Raw genomic sequence first — 25675 nt, forward strand, 5'->3', positions numbered from 1 at the left:
TTGTTAGAAATGGAGAAAAGCTACTTTGACAGAGAGGGAGCTTCATGCTCATCACCTCTCTCTCTGTCAAAGCAATTCCAGCTCCAGGAGGAGGCGGGGAGCCGGTGAGCCGATAGGGACCATGGATGCTTTGAGGCTCCCACCCACAAGAGAGGCTGGGCCACGGGGATGGGGTTCCTGGGGCCAAATTCAGTTAGGGAGGGGGCCCATCCCTTTTATGTTAAAAATAGCACCCCTACCCCACTCAAAAAAAGCATGGCCCCCGGGGAATAGGGTCACTGGGGCCCATATTGGTCTAGGGAACGGGGGCCATGCACCACCTAAATTAAAAAAATGACCCCCTTTCTCTGCAAACGCTCTTCCTGGTGCACTGCTGGTTGGGGGATGAAGTAGTTTTGGATTCAGAGTGTCCTAGAGGGGACCAAGAAGCACTCCTTTCACCTATAGGAAGTCCAACACAGCAGGAGTGCTAGGAGGTCTCCAGAGACCATGCCTCTTTGTCCATCACTCTGCAAACGCACATCAAGGTGCCGTGCTGGTTGAGGAATGAAATCCCCTTGGATGCTGAAGGCACTCAGGGACCAACGAGCCCTCCTACTACCTCCAGTAAGTCCCACAGAGCACTGTTTCTGAGAGGACTGCGGAGGCCATGCCCCCTTTCTCCACCACTATGCAAACTTGGTTTCTGGCACTCTGCTGGTTGTGGGATGAAGTCACCTTGGCTCCAGAGTGTCCTTGGGGGCCAACAAGCCCTTCTGTTACCTCCAGTATGTCCCACACAACAGAACTGTTGGTAAGCCTTTGGAGGCCACGTGACCTTTCTCCACCACTCTGCAAATGCACCTCCTGGTTCACTGCTGGTTGGAGGATGAAGTCCTCCTAGATGCTGAGGGTTCTTGGGGGCCCAGAAGCCCTCCTGTTGCCTCCAGTAAGTCTGACACAGCAGGATTCCTGAGACCTGGTTGGAGGCCCCGTCCTCTTTCTCCACCATTCTGCAAATGCAACTACTAGTTCTAAAACCATCGAAATTCACTTAAAAGACAAAGATTACAGGGTTGTTAAAGTTAGGAAATACAATTTTAAAAACCTTAGAAATTCACTTAAACAAATAAAGGTTACAGGGATGTTATAGTTAGATTCAGAATTTACTAGTAGAAAACCAGTGAAAATCAGCAGTTATAGTTACCTGAGCTATAACCATAACTTACAACCCGCAATGCACTGCTTATGACCTCACATATTACATCACTCATGACATCACTGATGACATCATCCACAGAACCACTCACATACCCACTCATACCCCCATACAACCTCTCATATGCCCACTCACCATGGCCGGACTGGGAACCAAAACCAGCCCTGGCAAAGTGTTCGGCCGGCCCCCGAGCTGTTTGCCATGGCCGGTTTCGGCCGATTTCGTTACAGCAGCCGATATTGCAGCTATGGCTCTGTAACCAAATCAGCCACCAGGGGCCCAAAACTGGCCCTAAACCCTGGCGGCCCACCAGGGAAATGCCAGGTGCCCGCTGAGGCCAGTCCGGCCCTGCCACTCAAACACCCACATAACCACTCACATACCCATACTAGTACTCATATACCCACCCACTCCTCCATAGAGACACACACACACTAACTCACTCATACAGCCACTCACACACCTATTCACTCACCCATTCAGCCACTCATATAACAAGTCACTCACCCGTACAGCCACTCACATTGTCATAAAGCTACTCATACACCCACTTATTTACCTACACATTCACTCACTCACACACCGACTCACTTACTCATAATCAATGAATCAAGGGTTGGTAAAGTGTAACTATTCACCTGTGAGGGTCTCAAGCGCTGTGGGAAAGTGGGGAGCAGATCTGTCTAAGTGCTTGGGTCATTTGAAGAGCCAGGTCTTGAGGTCCTTCTTGAACTGTGGTAGTCTGAGGTGGAGGGTTAGGGTGTTCCAGGTTTTGGCAGCAAGGAAGGAGAAGGACTTTCCTCCAGTTCTGGTCTTGTGGATCCGTGGGACCATGGCCAGGGAGAGCTGGGCAGAGAGGAGGTGTCTGTTGGATGCGTGCAAGGAGAGGCAGCCGTTCAGGTATGCTGGTCCGGCATTGTTGAGGGCCTTGTAAGCATGGGTGAGGGGTTTGAAGGTTATTCTTCTGTCTGCTAGGAGCTAGTGGAGTTTGCGGAGGTGTTCAGTGATGTGGCTGTGCCAGGGAAGGTCAAGGACCAGTCTGGCTGCGGCGTTCTTGGCATTCTGGAGCTTGGGGAGGTTTTTCTGGGTAACACCAGCGTAGAGTGCATTGCTGTAGTCCAGTCTGCTTCTGATGAGTGCATGAATGACAGTCTTTCTGGATGTGGTGGGGGATCCATCTGAGGGTCTTTCCCAGTAAGGAGGGAGTATTGAAATAGCAGAGGATACTGAGTTGATCTGGCGGCCCATAGTGAGTGATGCGTCTAGTATGATGCCAAGGTTTAGGGTGTGGTCTGTCGGGGTGGGGAAGTTCCTAGTGCAGAGGGCCACCAGGTATCATTCCATGCAGAAAGGGTGGATCTCAGGGTGTGGACTTCTGTCTTGTCTGAGTTGAGCTTAAGGCGGCTGTTCTTCATTCAGGTGGCAACAGCTTTCATCCCTTCTTGGAAGTTGTGCCTGGTGACGTTGGGTTTGTTGGTGTGGTAGAGGATCACCTGTGTGTTGTCAGCGTAGGAGACAATGTTGTGTCAGTGGTTCCAGATGATGGTTGTGAGGGGGGCCATGTAGATGTTGAAGAGGGTGGGGCTGAGAGAGGAGCCCAAGGGTACTCTGCAGTTGGTCTCTGTCAATTCCCGAGAGGTATGGCAGAAGTCTGACTCATTGTGTTCTGCCTGTGAGGAAAGATCATTGAGTCTATTGGTTAGGGTGTAGTAGGAGATGATGTTAAATGCTGCAGAGAGGTCCAGGAGGATGTGGGCTGCTGTTTCTCCCTGGTCAAGGAAGGAGAGGATGTCGTCAGTGGTGGTGAGGAGGGCAGTCTCGGTGATGTGATTGTTTCAGAAACCAGATTAGGAGATGTCTAGGATGTTGTTTGTTTAAACGAAGTCAGCTAGTTGGTTGTTGACAGCTTTTTTGATGACTTTGACTGGAAAGGGGAGCAGGGAGATGGGCCTGAAGTTCTTAAGCTCTGCCGGGTCCGCGGTGGGTTGATTTCTGGTATGTTTCCAGTTGTCGGGGAAGGAGGCGTCTCTAGGCAGCAGTTGATGGCTCGGCGTAGCTCGAGTGCGATGACGGCGGCGGCCCTGTGGAAGATGCAGTGCGGCAGGGGTCCAATGGTGCTCTGCGGAGTATGCTTTTCATGGTCTTTAGAGTGTCCTTTGTGGTGTGTGGGGTCCAACTGAGCAGGGTCTGTTGGGATGTGTTGGTTGAGGAGATTTGTGATGCAGTGGGGAGGTCCTGGTTGTCGAAGTTGTCATAGATTGTCTTGATCTTGTGGTGGAAGAAGGTGCTGAGTCTGTTGCAGAGGTCATGGGAGGGTGGGACATCTGTCGTTTTGCTGTTGAATTTGGTGAATTCCTTTATGATGGTGAAGAGTTCTTTTCTGTTGTGTGTGTTGGTGTTGATTCTGTCTTGGAGGGCCTTTTTCCTTATGTTTTTGATGAGGTTGTGGTGTGCGGTGGTGGCTGCTTTGAAGGTGATGTAAGTTTCTAGGGTTTTGTGGTTCCTCCATTACTTTTCCAGTCGTCTGCAGGAGTTTCTGGATTCTTGGAGGGCAGGCGTGAACCAGCTTGCTTTCTTGATGTGTTTGCTGGTGGCTTTCTTGAGGGGGGCTAGGGTGTCAGTGCAATTTACAATCCATTGGTGAAGGTTGCGTGCTGCAGTGTTGCCTTGGAGGTTGCCAGTGGTGAGGTGCTGTTGAGGGCGGTGGTGAGCTGGTACTTGGTGATCTTATTTCAGCTTCTGCGGGGGAAACGGTGGCCTTGCTTAGGTGCAGTGGGTTTGTTGAAGGAAAAGTGGATATAGTAGTAGTCCGTCCAGAGAAGTTCCATGGTGTGGCTGTAGGAGATGCTGTTTCCTGCTGCAAAGATGGGTTGTGTGCCCTGCTGTGTGCATTGTGGCAGTGACTAGCTGTTTCATCCCTACATTGGTGAAGTTCTCTAGGAGGAAGGAGGTGTTTGGATCGTTGTGGTTGTCCAAGTGGAAGTTGAGGTCGCCTAGTAGGATGTAGTCTGTGGATGTGAGTACCTAGGGTGTTATGAGGTTGATGATGGCATTGGTGAATGGAGCGCTGGGGCAGGGTGTCTGTAGATGAGGGTGCCAGGGAGGGTGGTTTTTGGATTGGTCTAGATCTGGAACTGCAGGTGCTCCATATGGGCCAGGACCTCTTTCTCCACCACTCTGCAAACTTGCCCCTGGTGGTGGAATGAGGTGCCCTTGCCTCCTGAGATGTCATCCGTGATGTCACTAACAATGTCATGAGTGATGTAATATGTGAGATCATAAGCGGTACATAGCCGGGGCACAAGTTATGGTTAGCTCAGCTAACTGTAACTGCTGAAATTCTGAGTTTTAAATCAGCCTGGGCAAAGCACTACGCTACACTCGCGTAGTTTGCGAAGTTTGCGCTACTTCGCACTACGCAAATTGCACGTAGCATAGGGCAAACACGCGTAGCGTAGCGTAGTGCAACGGTAATTTTTTGCTTGCTCGCAGTCCTCAACGTCAAGTTGGCGACCACGAGCAAGCAAAATGACATCCCGGCGAGACTCTTTCCTTGTTCGCGATCAGCAACATCAAGTTGCTGATCGCGAGCGTGGAAAATAAGCCTCTCGGCGAGATTCTCAACGCAGGGAGGTCAGGTTGCTCATTGCGAGTGGTCGCGTATGCTCGCGACCGCTCGTGATGAGAAACTACCAGTCCGCGTTGAGAAAGCTGCAGCTCGAGTAAAAATCTGCTCGAGCGGCAGAAAACTACAGCTCGCACTTGGCAAGATGCCGTTTTCAATGATTGCACAGTGCCGAATGCTTGTCCGCACTGTGCAGTCATTGAAAATGGCATCTTGCACAGTGCGAACAGGGTACTACGCAGTTCGCGAAGTGCTTCGCGTAGCTCGCGTAGTGCGAAGTGCACTTTGCGTAGCTTCGCGTAGCGCTACTTTGCGAACTACGCCCAGGGTTAGTTTTAAACAAGTGAAACTTGAGCCTAACTATTACGTCTCTGTAACATTTGTTTTTTTCAGTGATTTTCTACATTCTTTAATTCCATTTCCTAACTATAATGTCCCTGTAACCTTTGGTTTCATCAGTGAATTTCTAAGGTTTTTCAAATGCTAATTTGTAACTATAAGGTCCTTGTAACCTATGTTTTTAAGTGATTTTTTAAGGTTTTTCAGTTTCTATTTCCCAACAATAATGTTAATGTAACCTATGATCTGTCTTATACACACTCTCAACACAAAGTCTCTTGTCAGAGCCACCCAAGAGGCAAAAATGTTGTTCTTTTCCTGTCAAATCATTTTTTTTTTACTTTTTGAAATTTGCGGCGACATCGCGATGATCGCGATCACGTTGCAATACTGCAAAATGAAAGCAGATATTCAATGACAACCACCACATTAATTCTACCTATTAGATTGCACTCATTATTAAACTGAAGAACATTTTTGTACACATATATTTGTAGTAACTTTAAAAAAAACTGTGTTTTGAACCCTACTTCCCATTTTCCCGATTACACCAAGAGTTGCGATGGCTCCGGTAACCGTGACGATTGTGCCTTTTTTAGGGTGTGCAAAACACACATATGTATACATTTTACAGTATTTTAGACACTGAGGATTTATTACTGCACTGTTTAAAGTCATATTTTTGTAGGGAGTTTGTATAGAAACAACCATTCAAACCGGTTTTCTATGTTTGTTGTAATGCTGGGCGTCACAATATCGGTAGTCGCGATCACCGCGAATACATTGTAAAAATGACAAAACAAATGCAGGCATTCAATAGCCACCACCACATTCAAAACTTATAACTGCAAAATGGATTATAACCAATACACTAAAGACATTACTATCTAATTGACTGTATAATAGCATGTACAACTTCCCTTAATATCTCTATAACACAGTGCATAACTTTTTCAGTGTAATCTATGACTGCATGCATCACTGTATCACTAAGTCTCTCATTCGCTGTATAAGTATTTGAGGGGATTTGTGAGATGATGCATCAGTTTATCAATACTTATGTAACGAAATGTGTGACTGCCTCAGTGCTTCTAAGACTGGGTGCATCAGTGTGACAATGGGTCTTTGGTTGTATAAGTCTCACACTAAATCAGTGACTAGATGTATGAGTGCCCTTGTGCATTTGTAAGTACGTATATGGCTGTCTGACTTGATCTGTGAGTGAATACATGAGTGGCTAAGGGGTGTCTGAATGGGTGAGTGAGTGCGTGCATGAGTGTCTCAGTAGATCTGTGAGTAAGTGCATAAAACTCTCAATGGGTCTATGACTGCAGCATGAGTATCTGATTGGTTCTGTCAGTGGGTGCGTGGGTCCATGAGTGTGACTGTGCAAAGATACATGAGTCTCTGAGTGTATAACTAACTGGGTGCATAAGTCTCTGAGTGGGTTTATGAGTGGCTGTGTGAATGACTGTATGGGTAAGTGAGTGTCTGAGTAGACCTGTGAGTGCATATATTAGTGTCTCAATGGGTCTGTGAGTGAGAGTATAAGTCTCTTAGTAGGTGAGTGCATGGGTGCATGCAAGAGTGTCTGAGTGGGTCTGTGACTGGGAGCGCAAGTGTCTGGGTGGGTCTGTGAGTGAATGCATACAAATTTTATTTTTGACACATAACTTGTGGCACTAACATTCCCATTTCTCAAACATGGAGTCAGCGTAGCTCTACCCTGACACCTTAGGTTTGCTTACACACAAACTACCAACCCTGGGAACCATTCCCGGATTATAAAATGGCAGCCGCAAGTTTCTGTTCAGGTTGCGTCCAGCCAATCAGAGAATTTATAGCCAAGTTATAGCCAAGTCAAAAATTACTTTTCCTATGGAACCTTGGTCCTTAACTATGACTAAAGAGGGTCGTGTGTACTCTCGAAGTGTAGACAGATCGGGTAGAGAATGGGGAATTTCTCCTTTTGAATATAGTGCCCTCACACACCCTTTCGAGTGTCTTGCTTCATCATGGGGCGTTGCTCCTCGTGGGGGTGGCGCTGCAGTCCCCCACGGGCCCTGCAAGAGGGCTCTTTGTCGGAGATCTTTTGTTTGGAGACGCCGCAGTTGTGCATGGGGGTGTGTGGGCCTATCTAAAGGGTGGTGAGTGGTGTATTTAAAAATTACTGGATAAAGTATAAGACCTTTATTCGCAACTAGATAGGCCCACACACTCCCATGCACAACTGCGGCGTCTCCAAACAAAAGATCTCCGACAAAGAGCCCTCTTGCGGGGCCCGTGGGGGACTGCAGCGCCACCCCCACGAGGAGCAACGCCCCATGATGAAGCAAGACACTCGAAAGGGTGTGTGAGGGCACTATATTCAAAAGGAGAAATTCCCCATTCTCTACCCGATCTGTCTACACTTCGAGAGTACACACGACCCTCTTTAGGAACAGTTACCCTCTCAATATATATACGTGACTCTGAGGGAGCACGGGTACTGGACCTATCTCTAATTACGCTCCCGGTCCCCCCCTCTTTTTGTAGCATAACCTTAACTATGACTACCTACTATATATATATATTTTATATATATATATATATATATATATATATATATATATATCTATATATATACCTATCCGATACTTTCCGTAGTTTCGTCAAGTCCGCCCGCTTCTGGTGCCGGTCCCCAACAGTACAGACACGGACCTCGGTTTTGGTGCAATTTTTATTTACAAATCTCGCGTGCTAGTCGCCATAACGTTTCGGCTCCACCTGAGCCTTGTTCACATGACAACGTGTAAAACAAAGAACCACCCTTTTGTAGGCGTATTTCACTCTGCACGTGATGCTGGTAAATGTTCATAGACATGGTAGAAAGATTACGAGTGGCACATCACTCCATTAAGCAATGCTAATACAATATGGTGGATGTAAAGAGACACATCACGAAAGCACTAATTGTTGTATTTTTGAGCAGTCCGTGAAAAGTTAAATCTAAATCACCAGTATGTAAATACAATCTTATTATATACATTGACTGCTTTCAACTATAATCACAATATTACAGTGAATATTGAGTATGCCATTCGTGTTGGTACTTCCAAACAATAAATTTGATACCACCAAAATATTGCAAATCTAACGGGTTAAATCCCCCTATGTTACACCAATTTCATCAGCATCAACATCATTCTCCTGATCCTGCAGCTATGTCAGCCTAAAAAGGGTGTAATAAAGTGCCTAGTGATATTGCTTTTCATACAATACTAAAAATTTAAAATCAGAATAGCAGCAGTTACTTGTTGTGATAAATAAATAAATATAGTGGGTAGACTGAGCCCAGTCATATCAACAATATATATGTATGAGCCATCAGTAAATGACTCACTAGTGAATATGGTGGGTTTTTGAGGCTTCGTTTCATATAATAACATGTAATAAATTGTCGCTTTTTGTGTAAACAGATACTCTATCAGTCATGAGGTCCAATTGGATTAAAGTACACCAGGAATTAAAGTGCAAAGTGTGCAAATGTGCCAGGGTATAGAAAATATCACGCTTTCATTAGTTGTATCTTAATATGTAAATCCAAAAATAGATCATAAAAATTCACTGTCTAAAACCAAATATTGGTAATCATTATTATATCTAAAATAATAAATAATACATAAGAAGATAAAATGTCAACCTCTGCGTGTTAAAAATCCCCCTAAAACAATGTTTTACTAAAACCTGTGGACAGAATAAGAGCAGTTAGCCAAGAAGTTGTAATAGATAGTGGCCCTCCTATATGTGCAAAACACAAATAGGTTTCTGAAACTAGTAAAGGCCAGTATACAGATCCTCAGTAACATTCAAACCAGTCGGCCATTTGGTATCAAGGCGGAGTATATACTTGGTTTCTAACCTGCGAAGCAACGCTTCCCTATTACCTCCACGCCTGCTAGCTGGTATTGCATCAATGACATAGAATGATAATTCTTTGTTGTTACTGCTGTGTGCCTCCTTAAAATGACGGGCCACCGGATACGTATTATCTTGATTAGTAATGGCCCTAAGGTGTTGTAGAATGCGTTTATGCACTTCTAACTTCGTACTGCCCACATATCTAAGTGCACATGGGCACTGAAGCACAAATACAGCGAACTCAGTTTTACAGGTTAATACCTTGTCAATTTTATGTTTCCTTTCACTGAATCCATCCTTATAGGTTTTAGAATTGACCCCGTGTGTGCATGCCTTGCATACCTTACATTTGTAAAATCCCCCGTGGGTTTGCAACCATGTTGATTTTTCAATGGTCTCAGGGTTAGTGTTAACAAGACTATCCCTCATTGAGGGGGCCCGACTGAAGGTGAGAGTGGCCCTTCGAGGTAGAGTAGGTCCTAGGACCGGATCACATTTTAACGTGGGCCAATTCCTATTTAAAATACGGTACAATTCCCGATGTTGTTTGTTGTACCCTGTGATGAATCTAAATTCATTGAGTGAATTAGTTGTGATCACAGGGTCAGAGTCACTGGTAACAGGTTGACCATATTTCACCAATAACCCCTGTCTCTCTCTTGCCCGAGATTTGGTTATGGCCTTATCAATTACTGACTCTGAGTAGCCGCGTTGTAAAAATCTGACCTTACTTAATGCCTGAGCTTTATTCAATTCCTCCTCATTACTGCAAACTCTACGGAGGTGCAGCATCTCCCCAAATGGTATGCTTGCAATCAGATGTTGTGGATGGGCACTGGCCGCATGCAAAATAGTGTTGCCGGCCGTTGCTTTCCTGAATAGTCTAGTTTCAATTGCTCCATTTTCAATGTAAACCTCCGTATCTAAAAACGTAACATTTGTTTGGCTCATGGTAACAGTAAAGCTAAGGTTCAATGTATTAATGTTGAGGGCATTGACAAATGTTTCAACTGATTCCTTGTCACCCTGCCAGACTACAAATAAATCATCAATAAAGCGGTACCATGCAATAATGTTAGTTGTCATGACCTCTTCAAATTGTACTTTGAGGACCAGTTCCTCCCAAGCTCCCATGTGCAAACATGCGTAGCTTGGAGAAAAACTGGCCCCCATAGCTACTCCCTGTAGCTGACGGTATAACAAGTTATTGTACATGAATACATTATTATTCAAACAGATTTTGAGCATTTCCAATAGCTTAGCAGTGTGGTCTTTAAACTGTTTCTCTCGTCTAGATAGGTAGTACACCCCAGCAGCTATACCATCCTCATGTACTATACTGGTATAAAGTGATGAGACATCCAATGCTAACATCCAGAAATCTTTCTTCCACTGGACCGCTTGTAATTTAAACAAAAAGTCCCCTGTGTCCTGAACATAAGTGTCCAATGACTTCACGGCTCCTTGTAAAAAATAATCTATGTAGATAGATGTCTTTTCCAATAGTCCACCCCTAGCAGAGATGATAGGCCTGCCCGGGGGGTTTTCCATGTCTTTATGTACTTTAGGGATGAAATAGATAAATGGAGTTATTGGATGCTCATTCCTTAAAAACTTATATTCATCATCTGTCAGCAATGCCTTGTTTCTCCATCTGGACAATTTCTTATGGTATTCGACTTGCAACTGTTTCATCTTAGATGCATTGATCCGTTCGTAGTGATCCCTTTTGTTAAGCTGGGAATAAGCCTCACGATCATACATTGTCTTCGTCATTAGTACAATATTAACTCCTTTGTCACTTGCCCGTACCACAGTTTTCATATCCTTACCAAGTTTATGAATTAAGGACTCATATTGGTTTTTTCTAATGTCAAATTTGGGTTTCCTGTGATTCTTCTTCTTATGTATCTCTTTGATTTGCGAGATAACATTCTCATTGAATAAATCGATGGAATCCCTTGCCATAATTGGGGTAAAAGTTGAGGTGGGTTTGAATGGATTGACTGGTGCTATTTGTTTTATGGGACCCACATCACTTGGATCATCCGTTCCCCCAGTTTGGGTCACCATGGAATCCAATCCTTCACTCATCCAAAGATCAACAATGCCACTGGGTATTACCGTCCCCGATACTGTGATATCAGAAGTCTGAGGTGCTGCTATCTCAGCCATGGTTTTATTTTTCATAAGATGGAATTTACGGAGTTTTAATTTACGTTCAACTTTGTATATATCGAATCTTGTATTGATATAGTTCATGTTTGTTGGTGGGGCATAGGAGAGGCCCAGTTTTAAAATATTCTCCTCTTCCTCAGTGAGTATTGTCGCGGTCAGATTAATTATTGAGGTTTCATCAGTGATTACTTGTTGCCTCTCCATTGACCTCTGCCTCTCCTCTTGTATGACATGCCGCCTCCTTGTCCTGTACCTCTGCCTGCGCCTGTAGTTTGCGTATTTCCTCCGTAGTTCCTTTGGACGCGGGGCCGCAAAGTTTGCATCCGTTCCTGGCATAAAAAATGAATCTCATCTCCCAGTTGTGGTTTGGCCATATCATTGGTAGCTGGTTCCCTCTGGTCTGACTCCGATTCACTGCCAGTCACTGAACTTATATCAGACCTCGTTGACTCTCCTTGTTCCTTGGTCCAGATTTATGTTGGTTCTGGGTTTTATTTTTATTGCCCCGGAAAGCATCATATTTTTTAGAGAAAGTAAAGATCTGTCCCAGCTCATAATCACTGCAATCTCTTTGAAATTTATATGCTCTCCTGTCCATAATTTTTGCTTGTTCTTTTTTAAGTCTGTCCTTCATTTCTGCTGTTAATTTCCTCTTTTCCTCATTGTCTTCCATTCCTTCTAATTCATCCTGTATCGTGGCTATTTCCTTCAATAATTGCGCCCTGTCGATATCAGCACATTTTACTAAAATTTGTACCAATCTACGTGAAGCCTCTAGATTGCTCTCAGCCCACTCTCTCATTAGCTCTGGATTTGGGTTTTCATAGCTCGGCGCTATTAAGATACGTAGACCTCTCGGTATCCTGTTTACTTCAAGATAGCTCTGTAAAGACTTTGCTTCCCACCATTTACTCTGTTCATTACGAAGTTTTTTCTCCAAAACTTTAAATTTGTCTTTCATAGTACTGTGGCTTGTAGCAAGTTCACTGCTGCTTTTATCCCGTGTCATTGCTGTGGGGAGACTGTCAGAAAACATCTTCAATGCCGCAGCCTCTCGTTCATCCACGTTGTCGGTCGACATTATCCTTGTTGCACTTAATGCAAGTATTAAAGGTTTATCGTCTGGGGGTTAACTCTGTTACTTATACAGGTCAACGTTCAATACACCCCGACTGCACTCAAACTCTCCTCCCTCGTTAATCGGAACGTTACGGCCAAAAACAAAACTGATCAGGTAATTACCTTCGGTGTGGCGTGTCCTCCGACGCGGCACTCCCAAAGGTATCCTTCTCCTTGATTATTGTTCAGGCCAACAATTCCGTCACTTCGGGGGGGTCAAACGCCATTCCTCTTCCAAGGATTGAAATAACCCGGAAACCGGGAATTGGCTCCGTTTCAGGCATTGTCCGTTATGGAGAGGGTCTCGTGAGATGGCCGTACGTCGCCACCCGGCCAATAATATCCGCTACTTTCTGTAGTTTCGTCAAGTCCGCCCGCTTCTGGTGCCGGTCCCCAACAGTACAGACACGGACCTCGGTTTTGGTGCAATTTTTATTTACAAATCTCGCGTGCTAGTCGCCATAACGTTTCGGCTCCACCTGAGCCTTGTTCACATGACAACGTGTAAAACAAAGAACCACCCTTTTGTAGGCGTATTTCACTCTGCACGTGATGCTGGTAAATGTTCATAGACATGGTAGAAAGATTACGAGTGGCACATCACTCCATTAAGCAATGCTAATACAATATGGTGGATGTAAAGAGACACATCACGAAAGCACTAATTGTTGCATTTTTGAGCAGTCCGTGAAAAGTTAAATCTAAATCACCAGTATGTAAATACAATCTTATTATATACATTGACTGCTTTCAACTATAATCACAATATTACAGTGAATATTGAGTATGCCATTCGTGTTGGTACTTCCAAACAATAAATTTGATACCACCAAAATATTGCAAATCTAACGGGTTATATATATATATATATATATATATATATATATATATATATATATATATATATTCACTGAAAAAACCATAGGTTTCAGGGGTGTTATAGTTAGCTGGACATTTCCCTCGTACAAAACCCTAGAAATTCCCCTGTTATAGTTGGTTCAGCTAACTATAACTCGCGCCCCCTCAATGCACTGCTGATGACGTCACATATTACATCACTCATGACATGGTCAGTGACCTCACTGATGACATCTCAAATGACATCACTGATGACATCATCCATTGAGTATGTGTTTCTGAACAGTTTTATTATGTTTAATATATATAGGGAAAGGCCTGTTGAAAAATAAGTGGGTGTACAAGTGTGTGAATGGATGATTTTCTAGGTGCGTAACTGAGTCTATAAGCGAGTCATTAAATGTATCTTACTGCAGACTAGTGACTAAACTGTGTGAATGTCTGTATGTGTCAGTGTGTTGGTGTATAAATGGCTGCATGGTTTTGTGAATGGCTATAGGAGTGTCTATATGGGTTATTGATTGATTGTCTGAGTATCTGTATGGGTGCCTGAGTGTTTGTGTGGGTAGGGTGTGTGTGACTCTGTGACTAGATGTGTGAGTGGGTGATTCAGTGGGTGCATGTTTTTAAGAGTGCATCTGTGATGGACTGTATAGTTGGGTGAGTGTATGTATGGGTGTGTTAGTGATTGAATGTATATCTCAGTTGTACATGTGTCAGTAACTACATATGTGAAACGCAGTGTATATGTGTGTAAGAGTATATAATTATCTATATGTGAGAGTGTGTGATTTTGGGAGTGGCTGTATGCGCCATAGTGCAAGGATATCTGTGTCATGTGCTGTTTATTTTTCTGCAGGAAGACACAGAATTTGTTAGTATTTTTATAAGAAAGTGAACTTGAGTGTTTTTAACTGTATAGGTGAGTACATTTTACTGTGATTAATTATTTGAATGACTGACTAGATGTATCAGTACCTCAATGGATGATTGGGGGTGTGTGAGTGTCTATATAGGTGTATAAATGCACAGAGTGACTGTAAGTATGAGTGACTGTACAGGTGAGTGAGTGGAGATGTATGTGGACCTAAAAGTCAATGAGTGGGTGAGTAGTTATTGGTATTGGAGTATCTGTGGTTGTCAAAATGGCCGTCTGAAATTTTGAGTCGGTGTATCAAAGGTTATATTAGGGTGTGAGAAGATGCACTAATTTATCACATGGATGACGTCATCAGTGATGTCATCAGTGATGTCATTTGAGATGTCATCAGTGATGTCATCAGTGATGTCACTGACCACGTCATGAGTGATGTAATACGTGACGTCATCAGCAGAGCATTGCGGGGGCGCGAGTTATAGTTAGCTGAACTAACTATGACAGGGGAATTTCTAGGGTTTTGTACGAGGGAAATGTCCAGCTAACTATAACACCCCTGAGACCTATGTTTTTTTCAGTGAATTTCTAAGGTTTTTTAAATGAAAATTCCTAACTATAACGCCCCTGAAACCTTTGGATTTTTCCGTGAATTTCAAAGGTTTTTTAAATGCCAATTCCTAACTATAACGTGCATGAAACCTATGGTTTTTTCAGTGAATTTCAAAGGTTTTTTAAATGCTAATTCCTATCTATAACTTATCTCTGAAGATATCATGGAAAGCATTCTTTTTTAAAAGTAGGGTGCACATTAGTTTTGTGGAAAAGCATCTTTGTGATTGGTTAAGAATAAGCAGTTTCAACGTGGAGTACATATCATAGGATAAAATTTGCTCAGCTCAACCACACCTGCTACTTGCATTTGGAAGGCACTGTTCGAACTTAAAACAATCGTCAAATTTTAACCTGCACGTGTCATTAAATGTTCAAGAAAATGTTACAAAAAACATCGTAAAGTTTAAAAAAATTGATGAACTTTTAACCTGCACGTGTTGCAGAATGTTCTAGAAAGTGTGTTGATAGAATACGTTGCACTTCTGACTTCTATGTGTTGTTGAATATTAAAAAAACGGTTCATATGGAAAATTAAAAAGAAACCAATTGAGAAGTTTTGAAACCTAAAAGAATCAAGGAACTATTCTAATTTATTCTTTACATGTATTTATGTGTGCAGCAACAAAATTATAGACACAACAGCACCAGGAAGAGGAAGAAGCAGGGAGTGGGGGGATGAGGGGAGATTGGCAGAATGGCACACATGCACAATTAAGTACAGCACAAGTATAGACAAACAATGGCCAAAATGAAACACACCAAGAAGGAGCACAAGTCACACAACCCGCCAACATCACACCACTGAACGAGCATAGAAGTGAAAACCACGCTTCATTCATACAGGATGTGTACAAAGGCCAGTCGTTGGTGTTGTGGGATGTCTGCGACCGTGGTTATCATGGATGAGATGCCCAGCATGTGGCACATGGTCGAGTTCACTGTGTGTTATGTTGCCAAACGGCTGCTGCTCCCTCCCACGAGCCCCCACACTTTTGTACGGTGAGCTGTTGTATCTTGTGCACTCGTATGGCACGCCATTGTAATGCCTATTTGCGCATGTCCTGCTACATTCCAACAACAACATCACAGTGCCGTTTGGAGGTGGTACATGCCACTTTACAATATGAACTGCTGTGGCTCTTGTAACAGGCCACACCAGAACACAGAGACACACTTAACGCACTTCCTGTACACGGACATGTCCGAGACACCCCGTTCCCCTTGCCGGATAGGCACACCCCTCCACTGACCTGTGAACCCCAGACCAGCACAAGCCAGTTGTGCATGCAGGAGGATGCGTACATAGTTACACATCCAGGCTCACTGCCAACGCTGAGGTGACAGCACACTGTGATGTTGCGTTGCAGGGCTCGTGCCTATCATGCTAAGACAATGACCACAGGGACACACTTACTAAGATTTGGGTTTGGGGGGCATTGGCAGTCCTGGAGTTGTTCAGATAAGTCTTCTGGCCCTCATGGGTATCCCTGTATCATGCTCATTGACTCTATGGCACCTGTGGGTGTTCTGGTGTGGGTCTTGGCTGTGTTCCCTTTCATGGTGCAGGTAGTTGTCCTGCTTAACACCAGCAGAAAGCAGGTGTAAAATCCCTGGTGCTAACGTGTCTTATCGCCGGAATTTGTTTTGCATTGCAATTAGTGTGAAAGTTGTGATGTGATTTTTTTCATATGCAGAACAATATACGAACTGAGCAGTGTATCTCGTCAAGATCCAGCACCTGACACACTATTCCCAATCAATATAAATACAATGAGATTTCTTAATAGATTTCGTGTGTACACTGTAAGTGCAGCCAATACCTCAGTGCAATACAATACAGGATTTTTGTATTTAGAATAAATCGCAAAGGTGCACCTCATGTCTTTTTGCACGGGAACGGCTACTCTCCATTTCATTATCAGCACTTTAACGGAAGTAAAATTTAGATAAATCTAACACACTATTCAGAAGTTGGTGCAAACTGCAGATATCACTAGTATTCCAGCGATAAGTGCCCCAAAATTTAACACCATGGTGTACTCCATCAAATAACAGTAATAAGAACAAGAAAGAGTCACACAGCAGTTAAGAGAACAACCAAAAACATTATAAAAAAATATTCAAATAATAATAAATATATAAACGATAAACTATTTTCAAACTTTATATTTTTATTAACATAAATATAAACAATAAACTAATAAACAAAATGTAACAACAATAATACAAAACAACAAAGCAGAACACTCCTGTGGGAACCACGGATGTCGACGACAGACCTGGAAAATCAAAAAGATTGTTAAAAAGAAAACAACATGGTATTCTTAACAAAATACCACAAGAAACAAATCACAGATATATAAAATGTATACAGCTAACAAAATGTTATAAGTTTAACTTACAAAAACTGTAAATATTGCCGCTTTAAAATATTTACCGAATCTGAGGAATTGTTTTTGCAGAAGGCACCACGCCCACAACGTTTTTCATCAGTGGTGAAGAAATGTTTAATTTTTTCCAAGGGGCAAACAAAGACCAATGCCACCTTCTTCATTCGCAAGATTTGCCAAAGAGTTCTGTTACGAGGGGATCCTAACAAAAAATACTCGTGTGGCACAGTAAGTATGTTGAAACACCTAAGGACCCTTCATCCAAACAATCTTGTACTAGAAGAGTGCAAACAGATGAGAAACACTCCTGTTCTGTATCTGTAAAAAAAAATCACAAATAAATGTATATTAATAACTTTCAAATTGATACTATTCCATTACTGTACAAACACATTTTATATAAAAACTGACTAAGAAACTATAGCCCTGAACCACAAGTGTGACGATCGTTAAAACACTACATGCATAGTGCATACTACTTTGAAGCAGTTCATGCCCTAAAGCCTACCTCACTAAAAGACTACATGCTAACAGACTAAATGATTACAGTACTATAAGGAGACACACTGGGTGAGTGACAGAGTGTTTGCTAGAAGAGTATGAATACTAACTAGAGAATTTAAGGTGTGAAAGACAACTGTGTAGGTGATTAGAGGCCTGCATCAATACTGCATAGGCATTTAAAGCAGTCCATGTGCTAAGGCCTGGCTCACTGCATGACTACTTGGGTATTGACTGAATAATTAGAGTACAGCAAGGAGAGTGCCTAGGTGAATTTATAAGTGCTAGGATTTTCGCACAGGGAATGGATTAGTACTTGGTACTGAATGAGTCACTAGAGGAGTGCAAAGGCAGTCACAAGTGCTGGACTGTATAGATACTGACTAGGAAATTGAAAGTGTGAAAGACAAGTGTCTAGGTGGTTAGAAGACTGCATGCATAGTGCATAGGGGTTTTAAGCAGTCCATGTGCTAAGGCCTGGCTCAGTGTATGAATACTTAGGCACTGACTGAATGATTAGAGTACTGCAAAGATAGTATCTTGGTGAATTTATAAGTGTTTGGGTTTTAGCACAGTGAATGGATTAGTACATGGTGCTGAATGGGTCACTAGAGGACTGCAAAGGGAGTGACAGGGTATTTCCTGGAAGTGTATGGATACTGACTAGGGAATTGAAGGTGAGAAAGACAATTGTGTAGGTGGTTAGAGGACTGCATGCATAGTGGATAAGGGTTTGAAGCAGTCCATATACTAAGGCCTGGGTCACTGGATGAGTACTTGGGTACTGACTGAATGATTAGAGTACAGCAAGGAGAGTGCCTGGGTGAATTTATTAGGGTTTGGCGCAGTGAATGGATTAGTACATGATGCTGAATGGGTCACTAGAGGAGTGCAAATGGAGTGACAGGGTGTTTGCTGGAAGTGAACGGATACTGACTGGGGAATTGAAGGTGTGAAAGACAAGTGTGTAGGTGCTTAGAGGACTGCATGCATAGTGGATAGGGGTTTGAAGAAGTCCATATGCTAAGACCTGGCTCTGTGCATGAATACTTAGGCAGTGACTGAATCATTAGAGTACTGGAAAGAGAGTGTCTTGGTGAATTTATAAGTGTTTGGGTTTTGGCACAGTGAATGGATTAGTACATGCTGTTGAATGGGTCTCTAGAGGACTGCAAAGGAAGTGACAGGATATTTCCTGGAAGTGTATGGATACTGACTAGGGTATTGAAGGTGTAAAAGACAAGTGTATAGTATGTTAGAATACTACATGCATACTGCATAGACATTTGAAGCAGTCTATTTGGTACTTAGAAACTGACTAAATAATCAGACTACTTCTAGGACAGTGCTTAGATAAAACTTTACATTTTCAGTTCTGCCACAGTGAACAGAATAGAATAGTACATGGTACTGCACCTTAGTGTCAAACCCTGACTCATTTTATCAATGCATAAGCAAAGACTAGCTCTAATGCTACTAAGACTTGACAACATGAGAGGTTTTAAATTAGTTATCTGTCAGCAAATACACGATGTTACCAAATGCCTCTCTCACAGTGGTTCTCAAATGCACACAGACTCACAGTGTGATTCTAGACAAGCACCACTATCCCTAGGAGTTTACCAAAACTCATTCACTACAGTGGAAGTGGTAAGCGAACTGCACACAATCTTCATATTTCAGGACTGCACTTTTATGTCAAAGCCTGACTCATATAATCAAAGCATAAGCAAAGACTGGCTTCTAATGCTACTAAAACTTCACAACATGACCGGTTTTAAAACAGGTATATGTCAGCAAATACACGATGTTACCAAATGCTTCTCTCACAATCCTTACCCAAATGCACACAGAAAGCTGGGTTTCCCACTTCTCCACGATTTTTGACTCGGATAAACCAAGGGATGTGTGTGGGGATGGCTGGCCAGTCGATCCTTTAGACATATCCATTGCCGAAGTCCAGGATAGTATTACTGCTAGTAGGGGTGGGAAGGCCCAGGGGCCCAACGGGGTGCCCGTAGATGTGTACAAAAAAGAACCGGAGCTATGGGGCCCGCTATTAACTAACGTGTTTAATGTCGCTGTTTGTAATGGTGCCCCACCAACCTGGGAGGAATCCATTATTATTCCTATCTACAAGAAGGGAGAGAGGAGGGACGCAAAGAACTACCGTCCGATCTCCCTTCTTGATTCCTCTGTGAAAATCATGAGTAGGGTGCTTCTGGTTAGACTAGAAGAATGGGCCGAATCGAATAACATATTGGCTAATTCTCAATTTGGTTTTAGGAAGGGACGCGGGACCGTTGAACAGTGTCTTAACCTAGAATTATTAATTGGGAAGTATACGAAGGCCAAGAAAGGCTCCCTTTTTCTCTGCTTCTCAGATTTGAGCAGTGCCTTCGATATGGTGAACCATAACATCTTATGGGTGAAATTACTTGAAATGGGGGCACCTGAGGGCATTGTCTATTTCTTGGCCCGTTTATATGCCAATTTAAGCTCAAGTGTCCGCTACGGCCCAGGAGGGGAGCACACCCCAAAGTTTAATATTAGGCGTGGCATTAGACAAGGGTGTGTGCTCGCCCCTTTACTTTTTACTCTCTTCATCAATGAGGTAGACTCCGTTTTAAAGACTGTTGCGGCAGATGCACCAAAAATTCGCGATTTTAACGTCAGAGTTTTACTCTATGCGGACGATGCCGTGATTTTGTCCAGGACCCCTATTGGCCTACAACGCCTAATGGATAGGTTTTCCCTGTTCATTAAGGAAAGAAAGCTGTTGATTAATAAAACGAAAACTTTTGTTATGGAATGTGGTTTGGGTCGTAAAAAACCCCACCCTTATTTCATTGATGGGCATAAGGTGCAAACGGTGGACTCTTTCAACTACCTTGGTATTACTTTTTCTAAGGCAGGTAGTTGGACCAGCGAGATCACCCATGTTAGGGCTAGAATGGCGAAATGTGCCCACGGGGTATTCAAGTTTGCAACCAAAATAGGGGACAAACGGATTAAAGATATGTTAAAAATCTATCAAATGAGATGTCTCTCAATTGCCCTTTATGGTGCTGGTGTGTGGGGGCATGTTATGGCTGGGAGTCTACAAGCGGAGGAAAATCTCTTCCTTAAAAGACTCCTATGTTTACCTATGTCGGCCTCTACCGATTTGGTGCACAGGGAGTTTGGAATTCAACATCTCTCAGATTTAATCGCCCTCAGACCACTAATGCTGTGGCGCGCAATCTGGATAAAGGAAGAGACCTCCTTAAATAGAGCCATCATTAAAGATTGCCTTTCTATTGATAACCACCTAAAGATTCCATGGATCAAATTCGTTACCTGTTGTTTTTCAGAGATTTATGGTCTCAATCTAAGAGGGGATTGTTATGTTGCCTCTAGCCTGTCGAAAAATGAGATGAAGTCTGTTTTTATGAGCCATAAGTCCGAGAGGCGTGGGAGGGCCAGTGGTAATTTAACTACTTGTTTGCTCTACGGAAGATTTTGTGAGACGACAGGTTATCAACCGTATTTGAGCTTTATAACCAGACCATCCCATCGGTTCGTATTAACGAGACTACGGTTTGGGATAGTGCACCATTTGGTGGCCTTCCCATGCACCAATAAACATCCGATTGGTCCATGCCCATGCAACAATATCACTGCACAAAAGCACCATGCACTTTTTACTGTTGTGTAAACTTTATGGTAATTTCCGCTCAGCTTTTTTAAAACCTATTTTTAAGAAGTACGGAGTTAGAAATGTACATGCCTCTATGAAACTGTTTTTTAACCCGCCATCTGATGTATGTTTTTTTACTGCTACCTTTCTTCTTCAAGCTATCAAAGCAAGGCCTAGTATGATTTTTTAACTGTTCTTAAAAAACGTTTTGTAAATTGTATTTTACTTCTCTGATTGATGTTTGTAGTGTAAAGGTTTGCTTTTAGGGTTTGTTGGTTTGTTATTTTGTTTTTTGTATTTACATGATTGTTGTATTTGTAATGTAATGTATGTGCTTTTATGGACTCATTTAATCAACATATAAGCAAAGACTGGATTCTAATGCTACTAAAACTACACAACATGACAGATTTTAAAACAGTTATCTGTCAGCAAATACATGATGTTACCAAATGATTCTCTCACACTGATCCCAAATACACACTAACTCACAGTGTGATTCTAGACAAGCACCACTATCCCTATGAGTTTACCAAAACTCATTCACTACAGTGCAAGTGGTAAGGGAACTGCACACAATCTACATATTTCAGGACTGCACTTTTGTGTCAAAGCCTGACTCATTTAATCAAAGCATAAACAAAGACTGGCTTCTAATGCTACTAAAACTTGACAACATGACCGGTTTTAAAACAGTTATCTGTCAGCAAATACACGATATTACCAAATGCTTCTCTCACAATCCTTACCCAAATGCACACACACTCACAGTGTGATTTTAGACAATCAACACTATCCTAGGAGTTTACCAAAACTCATTCACTAGTCTAGAAGAGTTAATGGTACTGAACACAATCTATATATTTAAGTATAGCACATCAGTGTCAAAGCATGACTCATTTAATCAACGCATAAGCAAAGACTGGATTCTAATGCTACTAAAACTTCACAACATGACGGGTTTTAAAAAAGTTATCTGTAAGCAAATACATGATATCACCAAATGCTTCTCTCACACTTATCCCAAATACACACTAACTCACACTGTGATTCTAGACATGCACCACTATCCCTAGGAGTTTACCAAAACCCATTCACTACAGTGCAACTGGTAAGGGAACTGCAACTACATATTTCAGGACTGTACTTTTCTGTCAAAGCCTGACTCATTTAATCAAATCATAAGCAATAACTGTCTTCTAATGTTACTAAAACTTCACAACATGACAAGTTAAAACAGTTATCTGTCAGCAAATACACGATGTCACCAAATGCTTCTCTCACAGTGGTTCCCAAATGCACACAGACTCACTGTGTGATTCTAGACAAACTGACTATCCCTTGCACTATATCAAAACACATTTCTTCATCTAGAAGTAGTGCTACATTTTAGTATAGAAACATAACATAACTCATTTCACAAATTCATAAACAATGACTGATTTCTAATTCTACCAAAATATAAAAACTGCACAGTTATCTGTTTACAAACACATGAAAAACACAAATGCTTATCACAGAATGGTTTATACATGCACACACATTGTAGAGAAAAAAAGTACTCCCTACACTTTAGCAGGAAAAATACATTAGTCTTATTAAAATCAAAATAGTCTACATACATCTCCTCACAATTAAATAACTCATCTTTCAAGTTCTTTTGCAGATTAAGAAGTATATAAATCACTCACCATATTTTCTTTTACAGAATCTCTGCACTGTGCACCTCTCAGCAAAAGCAAAGAATGAAAAAGTTTCCCTTTCATTTTCCACACATATACATGTAAACATCAAATCACAATCCTTCGCACATAAACTCAAAAGCAAACACACATTTCTATTGGTTAAACATTTCAACCCTTTCCAACTGAAATACATTTCAACCCTTCCCCCAATCTGCCTTCTGCCTGTTACCATAGAAATAGGTCATGGGACACTGCACTGAGCTCACAGGTCACAAGTTCAGCACACAATGTTCCTACACAAGACAGGAAGTGTGCTTGACTTTTCAACATATCAGCTTATCATATATTATGTTCCTTACAATCTGTTTTTGTTAACCAATAACAATCGTTCCTTTAAAAAACAGAAATATACACCCTACCTTTCAGTGTAGAAAGTTGTCATACAACCAATGATTTCTTGTCGTTTTTCAAAAAACGTTGCTGTGGATCCGCGCACCCACCGCGAGAGGATCCGCGCATCCAATGCGATAGGATGCGCACACTATGCGCGCATTTTGCCGTTTTTTTTTTTTTAAAGGGGGGCCCCAGGGGGTCCTTCTGGGACCCCCTAAGCACCTCTAGAGGGTCAGAGTATTTCCACTCTTATTCCCCTTGCATCTTCAGCCTCACTTCTATCGAGGCAGAAAATGGCCGCCAACAGTTTATGGTTCAGAATGTAGAGAGACACTCGACAGCCAATTAGCATTCAGCGCGTGATCGGGAAGGTGCGCGCTCGGTTCGGGGAGGGTGCGCGCTCAGTTTGGGGAGGGTGTGCTTACGGTGCGGGTAGGGTCCGCGGATCCTCTGCGGTCATAGATATCGCTAACTTTTTTACCCTAATTTTCTCAGGAAGTACTGAACAGATTCACACCATATATGCAAAAGGCACGAGTCCGAACTGAGGAGTACCTCTTTGCCAAATTTGGTGTCATTCCGTTCAGCGGTTCGGGCTGTAGCTGTGACAACAGATCTTATGGGAAATTGCATGGGGAAAACGCGTTTTGGGGCCCCCCTTCTTTCTCGGCCCCCGCTTGACGGATCACCGCAAAACTTTCAGGGTAGGAGTGGAGCGGGACTGGCCAAAAGTTTGTAAAATTTCGCGAGGATTCGTCAACCGGCGCCAACGTTATTTCAAATGGAATGTTGCGGATTTCCTATGGAAAATAGGTCCTAACTATATATATATATATATATATATATATATATATCTAGGCTACAACGAAAATACTCAAATTTTTTATCAGGGCCAGCTGCACTCCTATCAATGGGAGGAGCCAAGGAGGTACAAATAAGGGTGGGATTCTAACTCCAACATCAAAGGCATCTGAAGAAGACTACTATGTCGAAATGCATCATGACGTAATTGTTACCATTAAAGCAGGCTTCCTCCTAATCCCCCCGGTGTCATTTTGGTTCCTTTTGAAGAAGTTACCGATCCTGTGATAGATATATATATATATATAATGTATTTATTTATTTTTTATTTAGCTAGTGGCATTTTGTTAGAACCCTTGAATGGATATTTTGTGATATCTTATTTGTACCTTACTGAGATTCACTACACAGCCCCGCCTTGAGTTATGCCTTGAGCTGCTCACCCATATCTAACCAAAGTTTCAAGGAAGCTTAAGTGACCCTCACTTTCCTTTCCAGACTAACATGTGTTCTGATTGCTAAGGGTCCTAGGACATCTCTCTTTAGGAAGGAGGCACTGAGATGTGCTTCTTTAAGAGGGAGACTGAGATTACAGAAATCGCAGCCCCTGTAATTATTCGCTATGGGAAACTCAGCCTGCTATATAATATATGATGTCTTTCTTGGAACAATATTTTGTATTTAATAAGCAAATTGCATTCCAATTCCAAGGGGATACGAGCATTGTTCTGTCTAACAGCGACTGGAAAGGATAATATATGTTGGGTAAATAACACTTCAATTTAAGACACTAAGAGACAACAGCTTCCGCCAGGCACATTTAAATCGCTACCAGTTCAAAGACCTACCGCCAATTATGAGCAAAACACCATCTGTACTGTCTCTTACCTTTGTGCCGTGTAGCGCTAATTACATGTTGTCAAGTTAAACCCAAACTACAGCTTTTTCAGTAAATAGCTCTGGTACAAAGCACATGATACCTTTCAACGTTTTATTAACATGAAACAAAATGCAAATAGAAAAGGCCATTAACTTGACTTCAGCTGTTAAAGTTCAGGAAACCGTCTCTAATTACGGAAAATTGATTTCCTTTTCTGCTTCACTAACCCGAAAAATCGACAGGAAAGCAAGTACATTTTCTCTGTGACTTTTTCTCTCCCTGCTATTTACCATTGGCTCTCTCTCCGTAAGCACACAAAATACAGCTCTGAGTCATCATGGCCAGCTCTGCACTGAGAACAAAAAATGTGTTTTATTGCAGACTAAAAACAAGGAGCATACTTCTCTTTATCACTCCTGGCATGAATATAGAACAATGTGTTGTAAAGGAGTAAATGAAAATGCCAAACACCGGTCCTTTTGAGGTCTGGCTTTTTCCAAGTACTTTTGATTTCACAAAATTTATATGTATAATATGCTTACATAAAGAGGCTTTCATCCACCTCTCTTCATCCAATGGTCTGTTGTATAATTCACAATTTGCTTCTGCCCATTACAGCATAAAGCATAAACAAGTGGAT

Source organism: Triturus cristatus, chromosome 4_1, assembly GCF_964204655.1.
Source record: "Triturus cristatus chromosome 4_1, aTriCri1.1, whole genome shotgun sequence".
Classification (NCBI taxonomy): Eukaryota; Metazoa; Chordata; class Amphibia; order Caudata; family Salamandridae; genus Triturus; species Triturus cristatus.